The sequence below is a fragment of the Prunus dulcis genome, chromosome 3 (assembly GCF_902201215.1).
Source record: "Prunus dulcis chromosome 3, ALMONDv2, whole genome shotgun sequence".
Classification (NCBI taxonomy): domain Eukaryota; kingdom Viridiplantae; phylum Streptophyta; class Magnoliopsida; order Rosales; family Rosaceae; genus Prunus; species Prunus dulcis.
The window spans coordinates 15,486,521-15,508,454 of NC_047652.1; the positions used below are offsets into that span (position 1 = coordinate 15,486,521).

Here is a 21,934-nt window from a genome sequence, read left to right on the forward strand (position 1 = left end):
GGTCTTCACTTAAAATTTCTAGCTTTAGCTTTCTCTCTCTCCTCCAAGACTTTGCTTTCTTAAAATCTTTAAAGACTTGGAGTTTGTAGCTTTAGCTCTCTCTCTCTCTCTCTCTCTCTCCCCTCCAAGACTTCGTTTTCTTGAAATCGTTAAGGACTTGGAGTTTGTTGCAAAGGCGTTCGTCAGTTACAGGCTCTGCCTTTTCAGTTGCTACCGATACAATTTTCCCGCTTGAATTGGAATATGACTCAATGTACAAAATGACCCTTACATATGACATATTTTTCAAGTTTACCCGTGGGCGTTAGTTCTTAGCTGCTTGACCTTGACTGAGAGCAAGTCCAGCAGCTAAGGCTGGACTCGGGCTGGGGGTGGAGGTTTGGGAGAAAAATGGGTTTCTAGCAACAAAAAGCAGCCCGGGCAAGAGGTTGGGGCCACGAGACTGGGTTGGCCCGAGGTAGAGTTTGGCCCGAGCAAGAGCCCGAGGACGGTGACGTCATGGCTGACGCCAGGATGGCGTCAGCCCTTCAGCTTTCAAATTTTTTTTACCATTGGCGCCAATAGTCCAACGTTAAAAAAAATTTGAAACGACGCACTACAATAGCTGCAACGGCTACCTTACACGTGTTGGCCTATTGGCTCTCTGATTCGATTTTTTCCTTCAATCTAACGACAGCCAATTTTTCTGCAATAAAAAAATGAAAAAAAATTGAATTTTTTTTAAAAAAAATACACAAAAAATACTGAATTTTTTTCTATAAATACCAACCAATACTCTTCACTTTTAACACCAAATCCTCTTACATTTTCTTCTCCTTCTACTATTATTCACTTTCAACTCAATATTTTTTTCACTTTCAAGTTGTATTTTTTTCTATCATATTATGGGTTCTTCTAGTGAAAATGGAGGGGCATGGAGCATGATGGAACATGTTAGCTTGTGTGAGGCTTGGGTCCAAGTTAGTCATTGTCCCGTAACGGGAAATGAGATTAAATTTTCTCATATGTGGAAAAAAATTCATCAAGCATTTTGTGAAAGGGCAATTGGTTCTACACGTACGGAAATGGCATTATCCAGTAGGTGGAAAGTTCTTAATAAAGAGTTGGCGAAATGGAGAAATGCCTTAGCAAAAGCGATGGACAACCATCGAAGCGGAGAAAACCTTAGCAATGAGGTAAATTATTTGTCATTTTCCTTCTATTAATTTCTATGTCATATTAATTTTTATTTAAATGTTTCTTGCAATTTATATATTTTGTTAATATGTCTCTAGTTTTTTTTTATACATGTTGCATTTTTTTTAAATTTATTGAATTTGCATTAGTTTTTTTTTTACATGTTGCATTGCCAATATTTTTTAAAGTTTCTTGCATTTCCATTTAATTTTTTTTTATAGATTATGCAAGCACAAATGTGGTTTGGTGCTACTGGTCAAGGGAAAAAAAGTTTCAACCATACCCATTGTTGGGAGGTGGTGAAGACTTGTAAGAGATTCCAAATTATTCCAACCGGTCCGACGGTAGTCTTGAACGAGACTCCACTTCATGAGACGCCGGCATCGGATTCACCTATGGATTCCCCGATGAGTCAAGACTCACCCATTGAAAAGGAGCCAAGGCCTATTGGGAGGAAGGCGGCAAAGGCGAAGAGAGGGAGTAATTCTAGCAAGAATGCATCTAAATTTTTGGAGGAACTTTCAAAGCACCAAGCCATGAGAATTGAAATGGACTTGAAACAACAAGAGCACGATATGGCTATTCAACTAGAATATGCAAAAGAAAGGGAGTATGTATGCAAAGAAAGGGAGTATGTACGCGAACAAAACATTGAAAAAAAAAGATCGGGAAACCATGGCCATGGATACAAGCCATATGTCCCCTGAAACAAAACAATTTTGGAAGCTAGAACGAAGGGATGTTATGAGACGAAGTCTTTTTCGTGACGATGGACCTAGCAACACGGATTGGTTAAATGATGGAAACCATTAAAATAGTTTGTTTGCCTTTCATGTCTTAGTTTACTTGCCTTTGATTTCATTGCATTTTTTGTTTTGTTTAATTCATGTATTTTATTTTATTAGTTGTATTGCTTTTCTTTTAGTGAATAAAGAAAATATTCAACAAAAATCCAAAACAATACATTCACACCACAACCAAAGCATAAAAAATAAACAAACCATAACAAAGCAAAAAAATAAACAAACCACAACCAAAACATAAAAAATAAACAACCCACAACCAAAGCATAAAAAATAAACAACCCACAACTAAAAATAATAAAGCATAAAAAAACAAAGCATAACTAAAAATACAACATAAACATAATAAATTAAAAAAAACATCTTCACTTCACTTCATTCACCTTCATTGCCTTTCACCGCCCATAAATGCTCCATCAAGTCAACTTGACGGTGTTCATGAATATACGACGATTGCATCTCCGTGTAGCGATCAATCATACGGGGCATGAAACTACCATCTCTAACCAACGGTTCATGCTGCATTGGTTCTCCATTTGGCCCCACTGGTTTTTCATAAATTCGTGTTAGGGCCGTGTCCATGGGATTTGGTTCATACACTTCATCAGCATCGTAATCATATTCATCTTCCACAATCATGTTATGGAGGATGATACAAGTCATCATTATACTCCTAAGCACCTCCTCGTCAAATAGACGTGTCGCGCCCCTGATAATAGCCCACCGGGCTTGAAGGATACCAAAGCACCTCTCAACATCTTTTCTGTACCCCTCTTGATAGCGAGCAAAAAATTTTTGCTTATGGGATCGGGTATGTGGAATTGTTTTCACAAATGTTGTCCACCTTGGGTAGATGCCATCAGCTAGATAATACCCGTTCTGGTAGATGGTATTATTAATTTCATATGTGATATTTGGGGCTTCACCTCTCAAAACATCATTGAACACCGGGGATTGACCTAGGACATTCAAATCGTTTTGAGATCCGGCAACTCCGAAGAAGGCGTGTCAAACCCATGTATCAAAACCAGCAACTGCTTCCAGGATGATACTTTTCTGCCCTTTTCTATTTCTGTAGTCCCCTTGCCAAGCAATTGGACAATTTTTCCACTGCCAGTGCATGCAGTCAATGCTACCAATCATGCCAGGAAATCCTCGAGACTCAGCTTTTTGGAGAAGCCGTTGCAGGTCCATGGGCGTAGGTCTGCGGAGGTAGTCTCTGGTGTACAGAGTTTCCACTGCATCACAAAATCGCACCAAGCTCTTCAAAACAGTGGACTTCCCCATCCGGGCAATCTCATCCACCTGATCAGCAGATGACCCATACGCCAACATTCGTATCACAGCTGTGAACTTTTGCTCAGGAAGAAGTCCCAAATTTCCAGCACAATTTTTCTTTTGAACAAAATATTCATCATAATTGCAAATATCATGCATGACTTTATTGAACAAATGGGGTTGCATTCTATATCTCCCTCGAAAATGAACATCAGAGTACAGAGATTGTGGGATAAAATAATCTTCCATAAGATTCTTACCCCGAGAATGTCTATGTTTGTCCACATTTGGGCCACGGCCTTCTCGTGAACCACGGCGACTCTGGTTTTCTTCCTCTAGCAAAGCAACTGCTATGCCAAGTTGCTCATCTAGTTCTCTCTGCGCCCTTTTGCTTGCAGCTCGTCTACGCATTCTTTATCTAGTTTCTCGCTCTTGCCTCTCCAAAACCTCTTGCATGTCTGCCATTGAGAATGGAGAATGAAATCTAAAATATGATAAATGGAAATGTAGAGAAGAATTGGTGTGGGAGGTATGAGCTGAACCTCTGATTTTATAGAAAAATTTAGACAGATAGATATGACACGCGGCGCAATCTTAGAGGGTGAAAATCTTATCTGAAATTTTAAATTCAAATGAAATTTGAAATTTGAAATTTATTTGAAATTTGAATTTCGAAATGTATCTGAAATTTGAAACCGAAAATCTTATCCGATATGAATAGTATTGACATGTAGGAACTCAAAAATTTTATCCGAAAATATTATACAAATTAATTGTTTAAATAAACAAAGTTGTAAAAAAAACAAAAAATGAATAGTATTTGTCATGGCAAGCCTAAACTGCTGGAAACACACTTTGCTGAGGGGAGCTAGGGCAGCCACTATTCACGTGAATAGTAGCTGCCCTAGGTCTTCTCTTGCTATGGCAAGGGGCTAACTAGTGGAAATGCTCTTAGGGTTCGTCATCGGGCCGGGCCAAGGTTTCAGAGTGCCAGGCCGCCAGAGGCCTAAACGGGTCGGATTTAAAAAAAAACATTATTTTTTTGTAAGTCCATTAAATCTTTTTGTTACACATTTTTTGTCAAAAATGATGAATAAATAATTTTCTCTTAAACAATAGTATAGATTACTACATAACTTAATAAAACAAAAATATAATAGCCAAACACTTTTAACAAACCAATACCAATAGCCAATATATTTGAAAAATATTATATCTAAAAATGAATCTATGAAAATGTGTTACTTATATCCCAACCTAGGATTGACATAATGAAAACTAAAGCAATTTCTGTTGCTTTGAGGTTAGGGAGCCTAGGACGGGTCTAGTCGGGCCGAGGGTTTCACATCCTAAGCCCAAGCCCTACCCAACCTTAGAGTAGGTCAAGCAAAGCGGGCCTAACCAACGGGTTGGGCCCTGCTTTAGCCCATCGGAACTTGGGCTACCCACTTCAAGCCGCGGCCCGCAGGCCAAATGATGATCTCTACCTTGACTTGAGCAAGCATTAAGTTAAATGAGGTGATTATGAGTATGGGCATTTTAGTCATTTAGGGAAGCGTTATAGCCCATCTGAACTAAGGGCTCGTTTGGGAGTGATTTTGTAGAAGCGATTTTACTCATTAGTGATTTCAGCATAATCACTTTATGTTAGTAGCGCTTTTACACAAAATCAGTTTATTGTTTGGCTACCAACATAGAAATGCTTTTATACTGCAAAAATGATTTTGATTTTGATTTTGATTTTGATTTTTTTAAAGAAATGGAATGCATTCATAGAATTAAAGTAGCGTACATATAACGATACGAAATAATGGCCTTGTTAAAACTTTCATGAGAGACATGTCATAAAGCAACAAGAGAGTTCGAAACAGTCATGCGGTACCAATGCCAGAGCAAGATAAAATAAAATAGCAAACTAATACGTAGACCTTCGTCGCAAAAACCTCCGATGAGAACACTATAACACAATCCAACTGTCAAAAGAGTCCTGCTATGAAATCATTGTCCTTTGCACAGCCACAAGACAGTGAAAACATCATACAGAGAACATAATACGCCAAGAAGAAAGAAAACAGCCACTAAGCACACTATCTCCAGCCACCTCCAATAGCAATTGGCAATGAAAGAAGAGAAATCTGCAAGGAGCAACACAAAGAAGAGAATAACCGTAAACAAGCCAGGAAAGAAAATAAATAAAAAGCCCTCAAGCACGCCATATCATCTCAACACTGGCAAAGAAACCTCATATGAAAACGTAGTCCTTGAGACATGTGCAGAATCAAAGATCAGTTCAGGGGAGAACGAAGAAAACACTATGCAACAATAAGAAAACTAGCCTAGCCACTTAACCTCAACACAGAGATCCGGTGTACGAGAATTTGCCTGATGTCAAGCCCATGAATACTCCAAGAACACATTAAGGAACGCGTCTAGTAGACTCTACTGGGCCAGTCTCCATAGGTTTGTCAAGAAGGACACCAACATCACCCGGATTCACAGTTCCTATCGCAGAGTAGCCAGCCAAACTAGTAAAGATGGGCAAAAAGATGGTGCCCAACAACCCTAGTTGCCAAAAACCTGGCCCAACACCATGAAAAGAAGGATCAAAGTTATAAACCCCGAAGAGCCACCCACACCTAATCTCTAGACAGCGGCCGTCTTCTCCTAAAGGTAAGGCTTGAGATTGCAGATCGGACGATAGAGAGGGAGTGAGGAAAGCCACCTCCACAGTGACCGCTGATCCCAACGAAGCAGCTTGCATCATGATCATTGTTGACTTGGAGATTGTCGGCAAATTAGCAGGAGTAGACCCGCTGAAACCACCATACCAAGGCAACCACTAGAGACGTTGACGCACCAAGGAGAAAGAGAACAATGACCAATGCCCAGGATATGAGAGAGACAACAATGAGGCCAACACCCTAGAGTCGAAGAGAGGAGTGACGGCATTGACTCGATGTGGAAGAAAAGTGACTCGACGCTGTCAAGTCGAGGAGGGTGACGACAGCTGCTGAATGTGGATGAAAACGAGCATGGTTAGGCCAAGGAAGGGATGATGGCTAAACGTGAGAAACCTAAACCCTAATATTTGATGCATTGCTCTTCTAGTGTAGTGAGAAAGCGACCCCTAAAATGATTGTGATGTTATTCGTAGTGTTTGGCTTCCTAAAGAAAAAAAAAAAGACTCTGTTTTCTAGTTTTTTAATTTTATTTTCATAATCAAACATTTTAAAATTGATAACCAATCACATAATATTAAATCTTGGGCATTCTTAAACGAAAACTGAAAGTATATAGCTTCAAATCATACCAAATTTTTCTTTAAAAAAAATAAGAATAAATATTTTTTTAGGATGAGAAAATACATTTTTAAGTGACACAAATATCAAGTGGACATAAGAAGATTTCTGATTCTCTCACATTCCTCATCCATCTCTCGTGTACAAGTTACATTTTCTTCTACAATAGTATCTTTTGTACTAGTCCCTTCCTAATCTGTTTGGGGAAGTTGCTCTTCGATGAATACAAGTTATATCTTACAAGTGCACGAATCAATCTAATAGCATAGTAAGCAAATACCAGAGTCGTGCCATAGAGATTTGTAAAATTTATTAATTAATTTCAAATACAAATACCTTAAGAAAAATAGAAAAATAAAAACAAAATATTACAATATTAAAATAACGAAAATAAGTTACTCAATATTAATCTAAGTGTCGAGAATTTAAGGCAATCAAATAAAATAACAAATGTTGGAAATTGGTTTTGAAAATCAATGAATGAATATTAGGTCTCCGATTTCACCACAATAATCATATTCTATGTATCGAGTTAATTTTGAGAATAAAATTAGAATTCAATTCCAAGTCTTCGTTCTTTTGTTATTATGATGATTCATTCGGCTGCGATGTCACCAAGTATTGTCCATTAAACCCAACTAATGAACCCCATAACCAAATGCAATCGAGAACCCATTAAGTTCAAAAAGAACAATCAAAAGCAAAGAAGTGTCTTACCGTGAATCTGGCTTCAACAATAACTCATTCATTCATAGTGCATATAAGATTAGGGATGTCGTCCAATCTGATTTTAGACAATCCAAATACCTATAATGGCCAATTACAAGTATCACTATCACAATTATAATAATGAATGAAACAAGGAATATAAATTGATTAAAAGTAAAATATTAACTCAATAATATAGAACTTCAAAATATGGTCGACAAGATGTATTTATAGGCCAGCTTCTTGGTTTTGGAGAGAAGATAGGAATTAAATACATCTGGAATAGGGAGTTTCTTTTCCTATTTGGATTAGGTTTGACCTTTGATGCATCTCTCATGTGCTTTTGCCTAAAATCACTTTAAGTGATTTTAATACCTATTTTAAGCGCTTTTAATTTCCAAACACCCTTTTTTTAAAAGCAAAAGTGATTATACTCAACTTCAAGTGATTTTCGCCCTCCCAAAATCACTCCTAAGCAAGCCCTAATTCTATGTGGTGCACTTGCATAGGGTTGGTTTTGCGGACGGCCGAGATGTTGCTTGTTGAGATCCAACAATCCACTTCAAATGTTTGTTTGTCCACTCAACATTGTGTCGTGGCCTATCCAAGAACTTTCTTATCACAGTTGTCTTCTAAATTGACCAGTGAGTATATTCAATTAAAATTTTCAGGGTGTTACTACTTGGACGACATTGATGTCCACCCTTCTAATACATGTGCGTCTTACATACACTTGTGTCGTTCATCTCAATTAGAGAGGCGGTCAGCAATGGGGTCAATAAATGTCGTCCAAATAGCATTATTTGAGTTTTCCATATATACTTTGATTGATTTCATAAGTATTTTGATGAAATTTGTTGGAATCTTATCATAGAGTTTGATAGATTTTTATAAACTTCTATAAATTCGAAATAGTGGTGGGTCATCATGTTTGATGTTGGTGATGATAATAGAGACAGTGCTAGTGGGGATGGTAGATGCATTAACGGTGGTGGTAATGAACAGGTCAAGTGATGGCGGTGGTGCTGGTGGTGACAACAGAATTATATCGATGGCACATGGGTGGCATAAATGGTTGTGGCGATGGTGGTGCTGGTAGCAATGACGACAGTGGCGGTAGTGGTGACGGTAGGGGTGGTAGTGGTTGTGGTAATGATGGTGGTGGAGGTGGCAGCAATGGTGATGGCTTTGGGGTGGCAGTGGCGGTAACGACGATGGCATTGGTGATGATAGTGGTGGCAGTGGCGGAGGTAGTAGTGATGATGGTGGTGCCATCGACTACGACAGTGATGATGATAGAAATTGTAACACCCCGACCCCAAATTTAACCATTATTTAAATTATTTATTTATTAAGGGCATTTTGGTCATATTCTTGACCGGAGAGAGTTTGGGGTAGTGACTAGTATTTTTGGATAGGTCGTACTGAGACGAGTCCGTAGACACGTAGTGGGCCCAATTCGGAGTTGGAACAAAGAAGTTACGAGCAAAACAAGTTCAGTGGCAAAATCGTAAATATTTCAAAGTTGTTTTTTTTAAAACCAGATTTCTCTCTCTCTCTCTCTCTCTCTCTCTCTCTCTCTCTCTCTCTCTCTCTCTCTCTCTCTCTCTCCTGCGAAACCAGAAACCCCTCCCCCTCCCTTGCTACGACAGCGACTTCTCGTCGTCGCCACCGCCACCACACGCCGCCACTTGGGGCGGCACCGGTCCCGTTGGAACCACCACACTCCCTACTTTCCATTCCACCCCAGCGCCGCCTCGATCCGCCACCGTGGTCGCCGGAATCAGCCACGAAAGGCAGCGGTTTGGACAGATTTTTACAAAACTTTCGACCCTTCGTTCTCTCTCATTTCTCCACCAAATTGGACGAGTAAGGTATGGTTTTCTACCTATTTTCCATGCTCTAGCTGATGGTTGGGTAGGATTTCGTTAATTTTGAGCGTAGATTAACTGATTTCCAACTTAGGTTTTGGCCGGTTTTGGGTCTCCGATTCCGGCCACTTCCGGTCAGTTTTTGGGGTAAGCCCAAGAACAAAAGTGACTCCAAATAGGGTGTTATACCTAGGGTAGAAGTCTTGGCCCGAGATGTTGAGATTCTCCGGCGAACCTTTATCGCTTTGGACACCCACACGCTGCCCGCGCGTGTGGCAGCGCGTGGGCACTGTATCATAGGGGCATTATTGTCCCAATGCGATCTCCTAGTTGTCACGAGTGCGTAGGATTTCGCGGATCTCAATTCGGACGTCGTTTGACTATCGAACAGACGATCGCATATTGAGTGTTATCCGGGTTCGATAGGGTGGGACCGTCGGATGGTCCCAAATTTAATATATGTTAATCTGGGTAATTCTAGGATTGTGTAGGAATTCACGTATTGTGAATCGGAGCCCCGGATGTTTCGATTTAATAATTTAAAGTTTATAATTTATATTAACCGTTAGGTCGTGCGATCGTGAGCGATCCGACCGTCCGATCTGAACCAAACTTGCAGGACAAGTGTCCTATACCTTATAGAACCCATAGGAACTTTCGGATCGGAGTTTGGAGGTCGTGGTCCCCGTGGGCCCGTTTGACCAGGGTTAGGGTAGTTTGACCCTTGGTTGACCGTGAGTCTCCCGGAGTAATCTCACCTTCCCAGGGGGATTATCTGGTGCTAGACTATTGTTGGGGTTTACGCAATATTAGAATATTTGTTTATATAATTAAAATTATATATGTTTGTACAAGGGTACAAAAGAGTCTAGAATGTCAGTTTGGAGTGCTATACGCACTACCTTAAGTACCTCCCCGGATTTTGGATTCACTACGAGTACCACCAAGTGAAAGTTAGGTCCCACGTGGCGTAGGTTATCCGGCGTGTGGACAGACCCCATACGTGGCGTTGGTTGTACCGGCGTATGGGGAGATTTGTGATATGATGTTTAGGTCTCACGTGGCGTAGGTTATCCGGCGTTGAGACAGGCCCCATACGTGGCGTTGGTTGTACCGGCGTATGGGGAGATTGTGAGATATTGTGTTGAGGTCCCGCGTGGCGTAGGTTATCCGGCGTTGGGACAGGCCCCATACGTGGCGTTGGTTGTACCGGCGTATGGGGAGTTATGTGATATGACGTGCAGGTCTCACGTGGCGTAGGTTATCCGGCGTTGAGACAGGCCCCATACGTGGCGTTGGTTGTACCGGCGTATGGGGAGATTGTGAGATATTGTGTTGAGGTCGCACGTGGCGTAGGTTATCCGGCGTGTGGACAGACCCCATACGTGGCGTTGGTTGTACCGGCGTATGGGGAGATATGTGATATGACGTGTAGGTCTCACGTGGCGTAGGTTATCCGGCGTTGAGACAGACCCCATACGTGGCGTTGGTTGTACCGGCGTATGGGGAGATATGTGATAGTATGGCATGGTCGCACGTGGCGTAGGTTATCCGGCGTGTTGACAGACCCCATACGTGGCGTTGGTTGTACCGGCGTATGGGGAGATTATTGTGTAATACAGAGAAATGAAATGAGGTATCGCCTAAGTGTGGAATTAGGTTTTATGGGAGAACTACGTGTGGCTTGATCCCTCAAGGAGGGTACGTAGGCAGCCTAAGGTCATTAGGTGCAGCCGCAGACTAATGTTAGTCATAGTTTTTATTTGAATCTAGTATTTGCCTTGTTTAAGGCATGAATTGACCTGTTAGCGTGGTTGGTAGTTCATTGAGAATTATGGGAAGGCCGAAGGCCATTTGTGTGAATTGCATGAAATTATATTGTGCATGCTGCCAGTTGGGAATATAAATTGTGTTTTTATGCAGGTTGAAATTTTGGGAAATGTCCAATTTATAGGGGAGACTCTGCCGAAATTTCGGCAGAAAGTCCCGGTCTTTAGTGAGTGGGCCCGGCATCGGGGTGATGTCAGGAATTCCAAAGGATTTGTCTCGGATTTTAGGAAAATTCGGGGCGGGTCCTTTCAGTGTGATAGACATGACAAGATAGATGGTGCACTACGCCAAAAATTGAAAGCTACGTCACCTAAAAGACGTTGAAAAGTGAATTTTGTGATGTTTTAAAATTGGCTACAAATCATATCAGCATTTATAGAAGCGACGTCGTAGGATATCTAATATGGTGGTTTATGAAAACATATTTCAAAACCACGTCGATTGTCAAGACGAAGCGAACACTGTTCACTTAAGTGACCTAAATTTTCACGACTCCCTCTTGCTCTTCTAAGTTTCCCTCTCGATGAAAATTTCCAGTCTCTCTCGACCTCTCCCTATCTAGACCTCACTTGGTTCAAACCATCTCTCTCTCTCTCATATCTCTAAGGTCATCATCTCTTTCACATTCATTATGGGTTCCGTGGATTTGGAGTTGTCTTGTCGTGGCTACCGTAGACATTGGCGTTCACTGCCCTGCCCTTGGCTGTCATTGACATTCACGTTCATTGCCGTCGATTTCTCGTTCCCTGGACTTACGCCATTGAAGGCCACTGAGCTCCCTCAAGTTCGCGACCCTTCATCAACACCCTCAGGTACTTTCGCTAAGCCTTTTACTTTGTCAATCACGAAATTGGGTTTGGGATTCTCCCTCTTTTGAGTTCAGAGATATGTTTTTTTGGCTTGTTTGGTTAGATTGGAAGGTTTCTCCCTTAAGAAATATTGTTGTTCATATTTTAAGAATTACTCATGTTCCTTCATTTTGCTTGATTTGGTTGTTGCGGTGCTATTTTCATGCGTTGTTTATTTGCTTTTGTTTTGTTCATTCTGTAGATTTCTTGTCCACTCTCTTCAAAAAATATTTGGAAGCCATTGGTAGATTTTGATTGACATTGTTGGGTTAATTGAAATAGGTTCTGGGTTCTATAGATTTCTGTTTATAGCAAAGTGGCATGCTAGAATACATGATTTTTGCACTTTACTTTGGTACACTAGCTTATTATTGAATCAATTATTTTATTTTCACACACTAGCTTATTATTGAATCAATTATTTTATTTTTTGAAAATACATTTGGAAGATGGGTAAGTCATGGATGTTTGCTGATATATGACTGAAATAGAGTTGGGTGTGAGGATATATGGGTGGTGGATAAAGTAAATGTCAATGACTGAATGAAGTTAATCATGTGACATTTCTCTATTTGATTTGTTTCAATGTATAAAGTTTTCTATAGTTTTAGAATTATATTGTTGTAATGTACAAATTTTACAAATAAAAAACTATGATATGTGTCTCTACATTTAGTTACTCAAAGGTTATTTGATCATTGTACTATAGCTGTAATTTTGTGCACCTCACTTAACGTTCATCATTTTTCTGTAATTTTCCTACTATGGTTGTGATATTTTGCAGGTTTATATCTTTTATTTTCCTACACTATGGGGACATCAATAGGCCCTCAAAAAAACCCACCCAATTCCCCCCAAAAGAAGCTATGCATGACATCTAAAAAAATGAAATTGGTTTCAGCTCATTCGAACGATTCAAGTCCGAGTACAATTACATCGGATTCTAGGAAAAAAGCCTTGCGGTATGAACACAATGCCCCAAGTTATAAAGAGGAAAACACAAGGGGTAAAAGCAGTAATAGAGTACAACACCAAGTGTATTTGTTTCATCCCACGAGTCCTTGTGCGTTTGAATTATTCTTCAGTTTTTTTGAACGTCAATTATGGTCTTTCACTTGAGAGCAAAACTTGCTAGTAATAGCTTATCCAAGTATATTATTGTTGTGCTTCTTTTGTGAGATCATGCTCTAACTCTTCTTTTTTTATTTGCATATTTATATCTTTTCACCATCATTTTATTTATTTATTTTTTTTCCTTTTGCAGGTTCTCTATGGTCTTTTTTATGCTCATTTTTACAGGTTTTCTATGGAAATATAGTCCAATGGTAAAATTTCTCTTTCACCTAATTTTATTTGTTTATAATCTTAGTTTTTTTTTTTTTTTTTTTCCTTTCTGTCATTTTGATTTATTTACAGGGATGATGGAGGAGACTTCAATTGTGCATCATTTGTATGTTTAGTTGCGGAAGGCTTGGATTAGGAGTACGTAGGTCTTATTAGGAAAAGCTTGTACTACTTAATTACCATGTATTAATTGAATATTTATATTTAATTGGTAGGAAGTATGTTTGTTGTAGACTAAAGATTGGTTAACCATGTAATAACTATTGAATCTTCAAGTTTTATGAAAGAAACTATTTTTGAGTGCATATATTCATTAATAAAGTATTATGGTTGGTTTTCTAGTTAAAATCATTGTATAGCATCATAGGAAACCAAAAAGAACTAAAATGTAATAGCTTGGGAACCTATTAGATGACGGTTTTTATAATAAATCGTGGTCTTTACAAATAATTAACTACGGTTTTTATAAAACAACCGTCATCTCTATACAAACAATCCACAATGGTTTTATTAAAAACCGTCGTCTTTCCTTCTATAATTAACGATCTTTACATCTAAACAATGACGGTTTTTAAGAAAATTCGTCGTCTTTATGTTACAACAACGACAGTTTTCTTTAAAAACCGTCATCTTTACAATAAACAACGACGGTGAAAAGCCGCCGTAGATTGACACCCAAAAAGATGGAGGTTGATTTAACGATGGTTTCAAAGCATTACAACGACAGTGGATCCTCATCGTCTATTTCTGTTTTTTTGTAGTAGTGGTAGTAGAGGTGGTGAAATAATATGTTGGGAATAAATAAATAAATATATATATATATCAAAATCCGGGGGGGGGGGGGGGGGGGGGGGGGGAGGAGGAGCAAAGATTTGTCATGGCCTAAAATTAGTCTACAATCAATTGAAATCCTCCATTTTTTGTATTTCCCTTAAAATCATTGAATTTTTTAATACACCCAAACTTTTATGGAATCCTTTAAAGTCATGATTGAATACAACCACATTTAAATGGAATTTACAAAGTGTGGATTGAATACACTCATAATTTTATATGCTTTTATAAAATCGTGATTAAATACACCTGGACTTCTAAACTTCTTTTAAATATTTTAAAATTTCAATTGAGTACACTCTCCAAGAAAAAACGGTTGGAACATGGCTCAAATGGCTAAGAAATAGGAGTTGGCGTACTTTGGTTTCATCACATCATTGATTATTTAAAAACAATTAAGTTTTAATCCTTTGGTAAAACATTGCCTAAATGACTCCGCTGTGCAATATAACTAATTGAGTTCTCAAACAATTAAGTTACATACCTCATTTCTTCCTGTTAATAAAAAGTAAAGGTATGTAACTAATTGAGGTCTCATTATAAACCTACTGCTTTACTTCAAAGTTTCCAAGACTAATTAAATTAATCAAAGTTCCCATTTTGGGTTGCATCCACTTTCGGTGGAATGTATATAAAGAGTAATGTTCTTCATTGTTTATTCTATAAGCTACTAAACAATTCTTTCACTTTCCCACCCAAAAAATATAAGAAAATATATATAGAAGTATGACCATAACTTCAATGTTGTATATATGCACTTATTTCATGTATTAAATTGAATCTAACCTAAATTCTACTAAATATGTTTTTCTTGGAATCCTTAATGATCCCTATAAGTCTCTTATCTTTCTCAATTTTTCTACAAGCGACTTGTGGAGGCCCAATATTTGCAGATTATATAAGGCATAGTTATTTTAATCAACAAGAATTTCCATTGAGTGGAAGATATGAGGTTTACTTGGATAGTTTATTAATAGTATTATATGAAAAAGATTGTCATGGATTTCAAGCTGACACTTGTGGTGTGTTTGGATGAAGTAATTCTAATTTCCTTGGAAATTGTAAATGACGGAATTTCCAATTACATCATCTAAAAATTCCGTCAATTGCAAATTTCAGCGTTTGAATGTCATATATGCGGAATTTAAGAAATGACAGAAATTATAATTTCACCTGTTTAGATAATCATCACATAATTAGAATTTACGTAAGAACTTTTTTTTTTACAAGAGTCTTGTATAAAATCTGATAGGAATAATTAGCATAGTTCAACACATTATTATTATATATATAATTAGAAAGACTTGTGATGTACGAAAATATCTAACAGCACATACCTCAATTGTTACTAATATAAAGAATTGCAACTGTAGCTTGTCTAATTTAAAAAAGCATAAATCACATAATTAAAAAAAAATGAAGATAATCATCCCAACCAATGTTTCAACAAAATAGCAAACATTAAAAATGTCAACTGAATATAAAATGTGTCTATGCTTTTGGTGAAATAAACATAAACACCATTCCCTTCTTTCTCTTAGTTGGAATTGTCTTTAACATGAGAAACTGTTTCTCATTTTCTATAAACCAAGAGCATGCCTTCAGTTGTTCATCTGGACTAAGATCTGGAATTGCAATGACTTCATTATATACTTTTGTTGGATCAAGCTTTTGTGTAGTAGAATTGATAAAGTGTTCCAAAGATGAAGCCATTTTAGCCACTGAATCAGCAAGAACATTAGTTGTACCTCTTTTTTTGGGTGGGGGAATATCAGAAGGTTTTTGATTTCTTCTCTTTGGACAACTAGAGTTGGGTGAAACATCATCAACCTGACAACTCTCTACTGTAGAATGATTTGTGTTGCTCGATTCGAATGAAGTTATGCAACACAAAGCATGCATTTATAATCCTAATTTGTGTTTTTATGTTGAAAAATGAAGGTGTACGTAGTATACTCCATCGCTTTTTCAACAACCCAAATGACCTTTCAATTACGTTCCTTGCAATTGAATGACGCAAGTTAAATAACTCTTTGTAATTTTCAGGATGATTGTTTCCAATCCATTCATTTAAGTAATATCTAGTTCCTCGATCAGGTGCTAAAGAACCAAGTCCATTAGCATAGCCGGCATCCACAAGATAGTACTTATCTACAATATAAAAAGTTTAAAAGAAAAGTTAGTTATTTATACCTAAGTTTTTTATTATTTAACAACTAGTATAAAAAAATTACCACTTGGAACTTGAAACGAATTATCTCTGGCCAAAGCATCTTTCAGAACACGAGAATCAGATTTAAAACCCTCCCATCTAGATAGTACATAGATGAATTTTAGATCTGGATCACAAACTCCTAAAACATTGGTGGAAATATCGACCTTTCTATTTCGATATCTTGGTCTATCCTCAGCAGACACTATTACTGGAATGTGAGTTCCATCAAGTGCTCCAATACAATTCTAATGACATTGAAGAAGAAAAAACAAAAATAATTTTAAGATAAGTGGCAACATTATAACAAGAACATATTTTCCTAAAGTTATAAGATTACCTCAAACCACTTCCACTTGTCTCTTTCTGAACCACCAATATCACATGGCTGAAGTTTCAAATATTCTTGACTAATTTATTACTTTTTTAACAGGGTATGATTCCTCCCAGATCTAGGTTTGATCTCAAGACCAATTTATGTTGGCCCTTCAAGTTAGGATTTTCTCCCTTGGGTTTCTGCTTTAGACTGATTTTCCACAGGTAGACCTCTACCTTGTTCCTGGTTCTACCTAGAGACCAACTTTAATTTCATCAACTTGCTATGAATATGATCATCTGATCCGTCCTTTCAATTGGCTTTGTAAAAGGAGCATATATCAATATTTCTAATAAGGATATATCAATATTTCAAGAACGTGATAGTGACTGCTTTCCATTCCAACTAATCAGCAATACAATCAATACAAACACAAATATAACACAAAGCACAACCAAGCACATAGCAGGGGCAAGCACAAGGAGAAGAACAGAGAATTATTATCTTGTAAATAAAATTCAATTAACTGAAAAATGAAAAATAGATAAAATATGCAAAACCCATGTCTTGTTTTCAAGAATGATCAAGAAACAGATTCAATTCAAGGAAGAATCAGAGAAAAAGCAAAGAGGAATTCAAAGTAAACAAATTTTGAATATGGACATCGATTCAAAGAAGCCCGAAGAAAACACTTGAGAGAGAGAGAGAGAGAGAGAGAGAGAGAGAGGACTTACCGAAAAGTCCTAGGCGCTTGAGGAAGAAAGGCGTTTGGTGAATGGAGGTGAGAAAGTTTGACCTTGCGTATGTATATGTCTCTACACTCTGTCTTTCTTACCTTGATTGGAAGAGCAAATATTTTTGTCAGATTGAAAGACAGAGAGGAGAAATAAAATAAAAGCAAAATCTTGGTTCTAGAAATGAAAAGAATTAATATAGCAGACAAAAAAGAGGCCAACGATAAGGAAAGAAATTGAAAACTGAAACTCACCAGAAAACTTAGCAGAACACCATCAAGAGAATACCCATGGCGCGCAGCCTTGTTCTCTTTGAAGAAGATAGGTTATTCCTGAAATTTTGGCAGGCAGAAGATGAAAATTTTGGCGGGCAGAAGATGAAAATTTTGGCGGGTTGAAGCTAGGTTATCGCAGGCAGAATATGAAAATTCCCTCTCTGTTGGGAATTGTACAATTCCTCCTATTACCATGGAATTTCAACTCGGAATTATAGATGTGCAATTTCCACAATATTTTCCGCGTGTAATTTGGCAAATCCTGAGTTGAGTTTGCCAAACGCTGAACTTTCCCTTTTCCACGCTCCAAATCCCGACTTTTATTAAAATCCCCGAGTTATTTTACCGCATCCAAACACACCATTGGGGTAAATACAGTGATAATTATGTTGAAAGCAATATTGGAATGACATCCCCGTCACAAATTGCAGAAGTTGTAAAAGGTTCGTAAGGCAAACGATTCGTAGGCTTTGCCCCAAAAAGTGAGGTGCTATAATTTGGTATGACAATTGACTCTTAAAATACTCAAATGAATATTTCTTGACAATAAGTGACCCAACAAACTGTGATTTTTGTGACGTATGGAACATATGTTGATCCATTGTTGTTTAATCATAAAGTTTATGCGTTGTTACACGAATTAGGTTATAAAGCTGTTGATGATCCATTGTTGTATGCCCATGAAAATCTACAGCTTGGTTTATTGAGTGGTTCAATTTATGGTGTACCTCAATGCACTCAAGACTTCCCTATCGTAAATTGTAGGAAATGCTTTCAAGTTGCAATGAGTGAACTTCTAGTTCAAAGTTGGGGAATGAGAGGTGAGTGTGCTTATTATGGGAATTGATATATTAGATTTGAACTTTACTCCTTTATATATACTATGTATTAACAAAATTCCCTTGCTCAAGTAGAAGGGATTAAAATATCAATCATTTTTCTTTGTGCATCAAATAAATTCACTAACAAATCTGGAATTCCATATTTGCGAATGGGTTTTATCATAGTGGAAAATGGCATTGACTTGAAGACCAGTTGTCTCATCTCTTTTCCTTTTTTGAAGGTCTTCTTTGTTATACTCTGTAAGTACATCATGCAATTGTCTTCTTACATCAGTTTCATAAAATTTAGTGGGAGCAAGCCCCGATTCTTGGGTGCCATCAAAAGATACTATATTTTTATGAAATTTATGATCTCTAAGTAAAAACCAACGATGACCCATATAGCAATACTTTCCTCCATGTTTCAACCAACGAGATCTGGTGTGAATGATGCAATAAGGACATGCTTTCTCTCAATTAGTGCTCCAACCCGATAAGTTCCCATAGGCAGGGAAGTCATTGATAGTCAAGAATAATGCAGCATGTAGTTTAAACATTTGATTACTGGAAGCATCATAAATAAGTATACCTTCATGCCACAATTCTTTTAGCTCATTGATTAGCGACTGTAGAAATACATCAATCTTAGGACCAGGTCTTTAGGCCACCAATGAGAACATATAAAATAAATAAAAAGTTTGCTTCATGCACATCCATGGTGCCAAATTATATGGAATTAGAACAACATGCTATGTATTGTGATTTATGGACATTGTTCTAAATGAATTGAAACCATTTGAAGCTAAACCAAGCCTAATGGTTGTCACTAGCAAAATATGAATTCTTCTCATCAAATGTTTTCCATGCAGTTGTACCGGCTGGATGCCTTAGCGCACTGTCATTAGTACATTAATTTGTATGCCATTTCATAAGCAACGTTGTTTTAGAAGATATAAAAAGTCATTGTAATCTTCTTTTTATGGGAAATATCTTGTTTAGTTGGTATTTTTCTATCCAAATTCTGAATATTTCCAAACTTACATTCCAATGGTTCATATCTAGATTCTTGGCAAATGTCACATTTTTCAAATTTCTCATCCTCATCTCTGAATAACATACATCTCATGTCTTGAATTTCAAATCCAATTCAACAGTTATCTTTTGAGCCTCGTAATAAGAGTCTGGTAGTTCTACTCCATTAGGGAAAGCTTCTTTTAGAAAACTCAACAACAATGTCACTGACTTGTTCATCCATCCACAAACTACTTTTATATGTAATAACCGAACAATGAAAGACAGTTTTGTGAACTTTTCACATCCTGAATACAAAGGACATTCTGCATCTTGTAACAATTTCAACTATCTTCTAGTTTCATCATTTCGCCCCTTAGCATTTGGTCCCTCACCATTCGGCCCCTGACCATTTGGTCCTTCACCATTCAGCCCCTCATCATGTTCATTTTCTATTGGTCTATCATTCACTAAAATAGAATATGCATTTGGATGCCCAAATGCGTCATGTAGCATTCCAATCATATCATCACCAACAATCGAATCAAAAGTGACGTCAGTATCTTGGTTTGCATATAATGATAGTTGCGGTTCCCTATGCTAAGTCCAATTTTTGTACTTGGACATAAACCCATGTCACAGGCTCCGTCATAGCACAATATTGTCCGCTTTGGGCCCTTCCCCTTACGGTTTTGTTTTTGGGAACTCACAAGCAACTTCCCAGTGGGTCACCCATCCTGGGATTGCTCTAGCCCAAACTCGCTTAACTTCAGAGTTCCCATGGAATCTGAAGTCAGTGAGCTCCCAAAAGGTCTCGTGCTAGATGGAGATGAGCATGTACATATAAGGCACATTACCCATTCTTCATTGGTTGATGTGGGATGTTACAATCCACCACTTTAAGGGCCCGACGTCCTCGTGAGCACACTCGCACCACACGGCAGAGTGGCTTTGATACCAAATTGTCACATCCGGGGATCGGCTCTGCCGTAGCACGATATTGTCCTCGTTGGGCCCCTCCCTTCACTGTTTTGTTTCTGGGAACTCACGAGCAACTTCCCAGTAGATCACCCATCCTGGGATTGCTCTAACCTAAACTCGCTTAACTTCGGAGTTCCTATGGAATCCGAAGCCAGTGAGCTCTCAAAAGGCCTCGTGCCAGATAGAGGTAGGCATGTACATATAAAGCACATCACCCCCTCTCCGTTGGTCAATGTGAGATGTTACAACCCATCCCATATTATATGCCCTCTTACTACATCTCTTGTGAACAAATTGTGACATTTCTTGCATGGACAATAAATCTTTGTATCATCCCTATTTTTAGAAAATCCAAAATCCAAAAAGTTCTTAACTCTAGTGAGATATTGCGTGGATGTTCGATCTCGTATATCTATCCAACTCTTGTCCATACTTTTCTAGTTGTTATCCAAGAAGAAAGAAGAAATAATACATACCAATCAATACTAGAAAATAATATTCGTAGAAACATAAAGTTGTGGGAGATAAGCAATTTAACCTTCTAAAATTTAAGCTTTTTATATCAATGAAAACCACAGCTATCGTTCACACGAACAATTCTTTATTGAAATCTCTGAATCTGCAATAAGAAATATTAGGAAGATTCTAATTGTCTTGCCTCATAAAAAAAAAATAATCATAAATACTAATTGTAATAATAAAAACAACCTTAACAAACCCAAAGTGCTTTAGTTCTAAATGAAACCAGTTCTAATTTTCAATTGTTTCAGCGAAATACTAGAATGGTGTGAATTCTTTTTTTTACCAACTTAATGGCATTTGTAAAAACCAAATGAAAACTATTCTTTCTTTTAATTTATTTAATTTTCTCTTGTACCGTACAAAGAGAGTGAAGCCATAACAAACATAAATTGGGCTTATAAAACCCAATACCATATAGTCTGTTCATCCATGAATAGTCTACATCTCACTTTCACTGAAAACATAACAATTGTGATCAAATTCAAAGACTGCAATACACCGACGACAATCACCAAACCAAAATTATAAGGTAGCCTCACTCTATCTTGAAGGGATAAAGTTCCCAACTCCAACTGTAATAACCCAAAACAAAATATCTAAAAAGAAAGAAAATATCTAAAAAAGTAAGGGAAATATCTTTTGGCAAAAAAGACAATTTTACCCTCGCATTATTTAATAGGGAAAAAGTTGACTTCTTGATCGGGAAAGAATTTGGTAATTCCGATTATGCTGTTGCGTAGAGCACGGCGAAACGAGTCCGTAGACACAGAGTAGACCCGAATCGGAGTTGTAACGAAGGAGTTATGGTCAAAAGAGTCTCAGTGGCAGAACCGTAAGTATTTCGAAGTTCAGTTTTATAAACCCAGCTTTCTTCTCTCTCGAACCATCTCGACCAGCCAACTTCAGACAGCGATTTCTTCCAACTCAGGCCACTGTTTCAGGCAATACCGGTCCCAAACGAACCACCTCACTTCCCTCTATCAGCCTTGCCCCTCCTCAGTCTCCATTCGCCACTGTAGTAGCCGGAAACTGCCACGAAACAGGCTGGTTCCAACAGTTTTTCTGAAAATT

The 21,934-nt window shown here is 37.9% G+C and overlaps 1 long non-coding RNA gene across 2 annotated transcripts; it reads right to left on the reverse strand.

Moving 5' to 3' along the window:
* Nucleotides 1-15,398: 15,398 nt before the first annotated feature.
* Nucleotides 15,399-17,823, reverse strand: LOC117622914. Of its 2 annotated transcripts, none has more exons than XR_004585048.1 (5): nt 17,508-17,823; nt 17,254-17,354; nt 16,544-16,768; nt 16,226-16,451; nt 15,399-16,142 (listed from the first exon to the last, which is right to left on the reverse strand). It is a non-coding gene; the product is annotated as an uncharacterized LOC117622914 (long non-coding RNA). The 2 variants fall into 2 exon arrangements; XR_004585047.1 differs by having other exon boundaries at nt 16,544-16,772.
* Between the last annotated feature and the right edge of the window lie 4,111 nt (nt 17,824-21,934).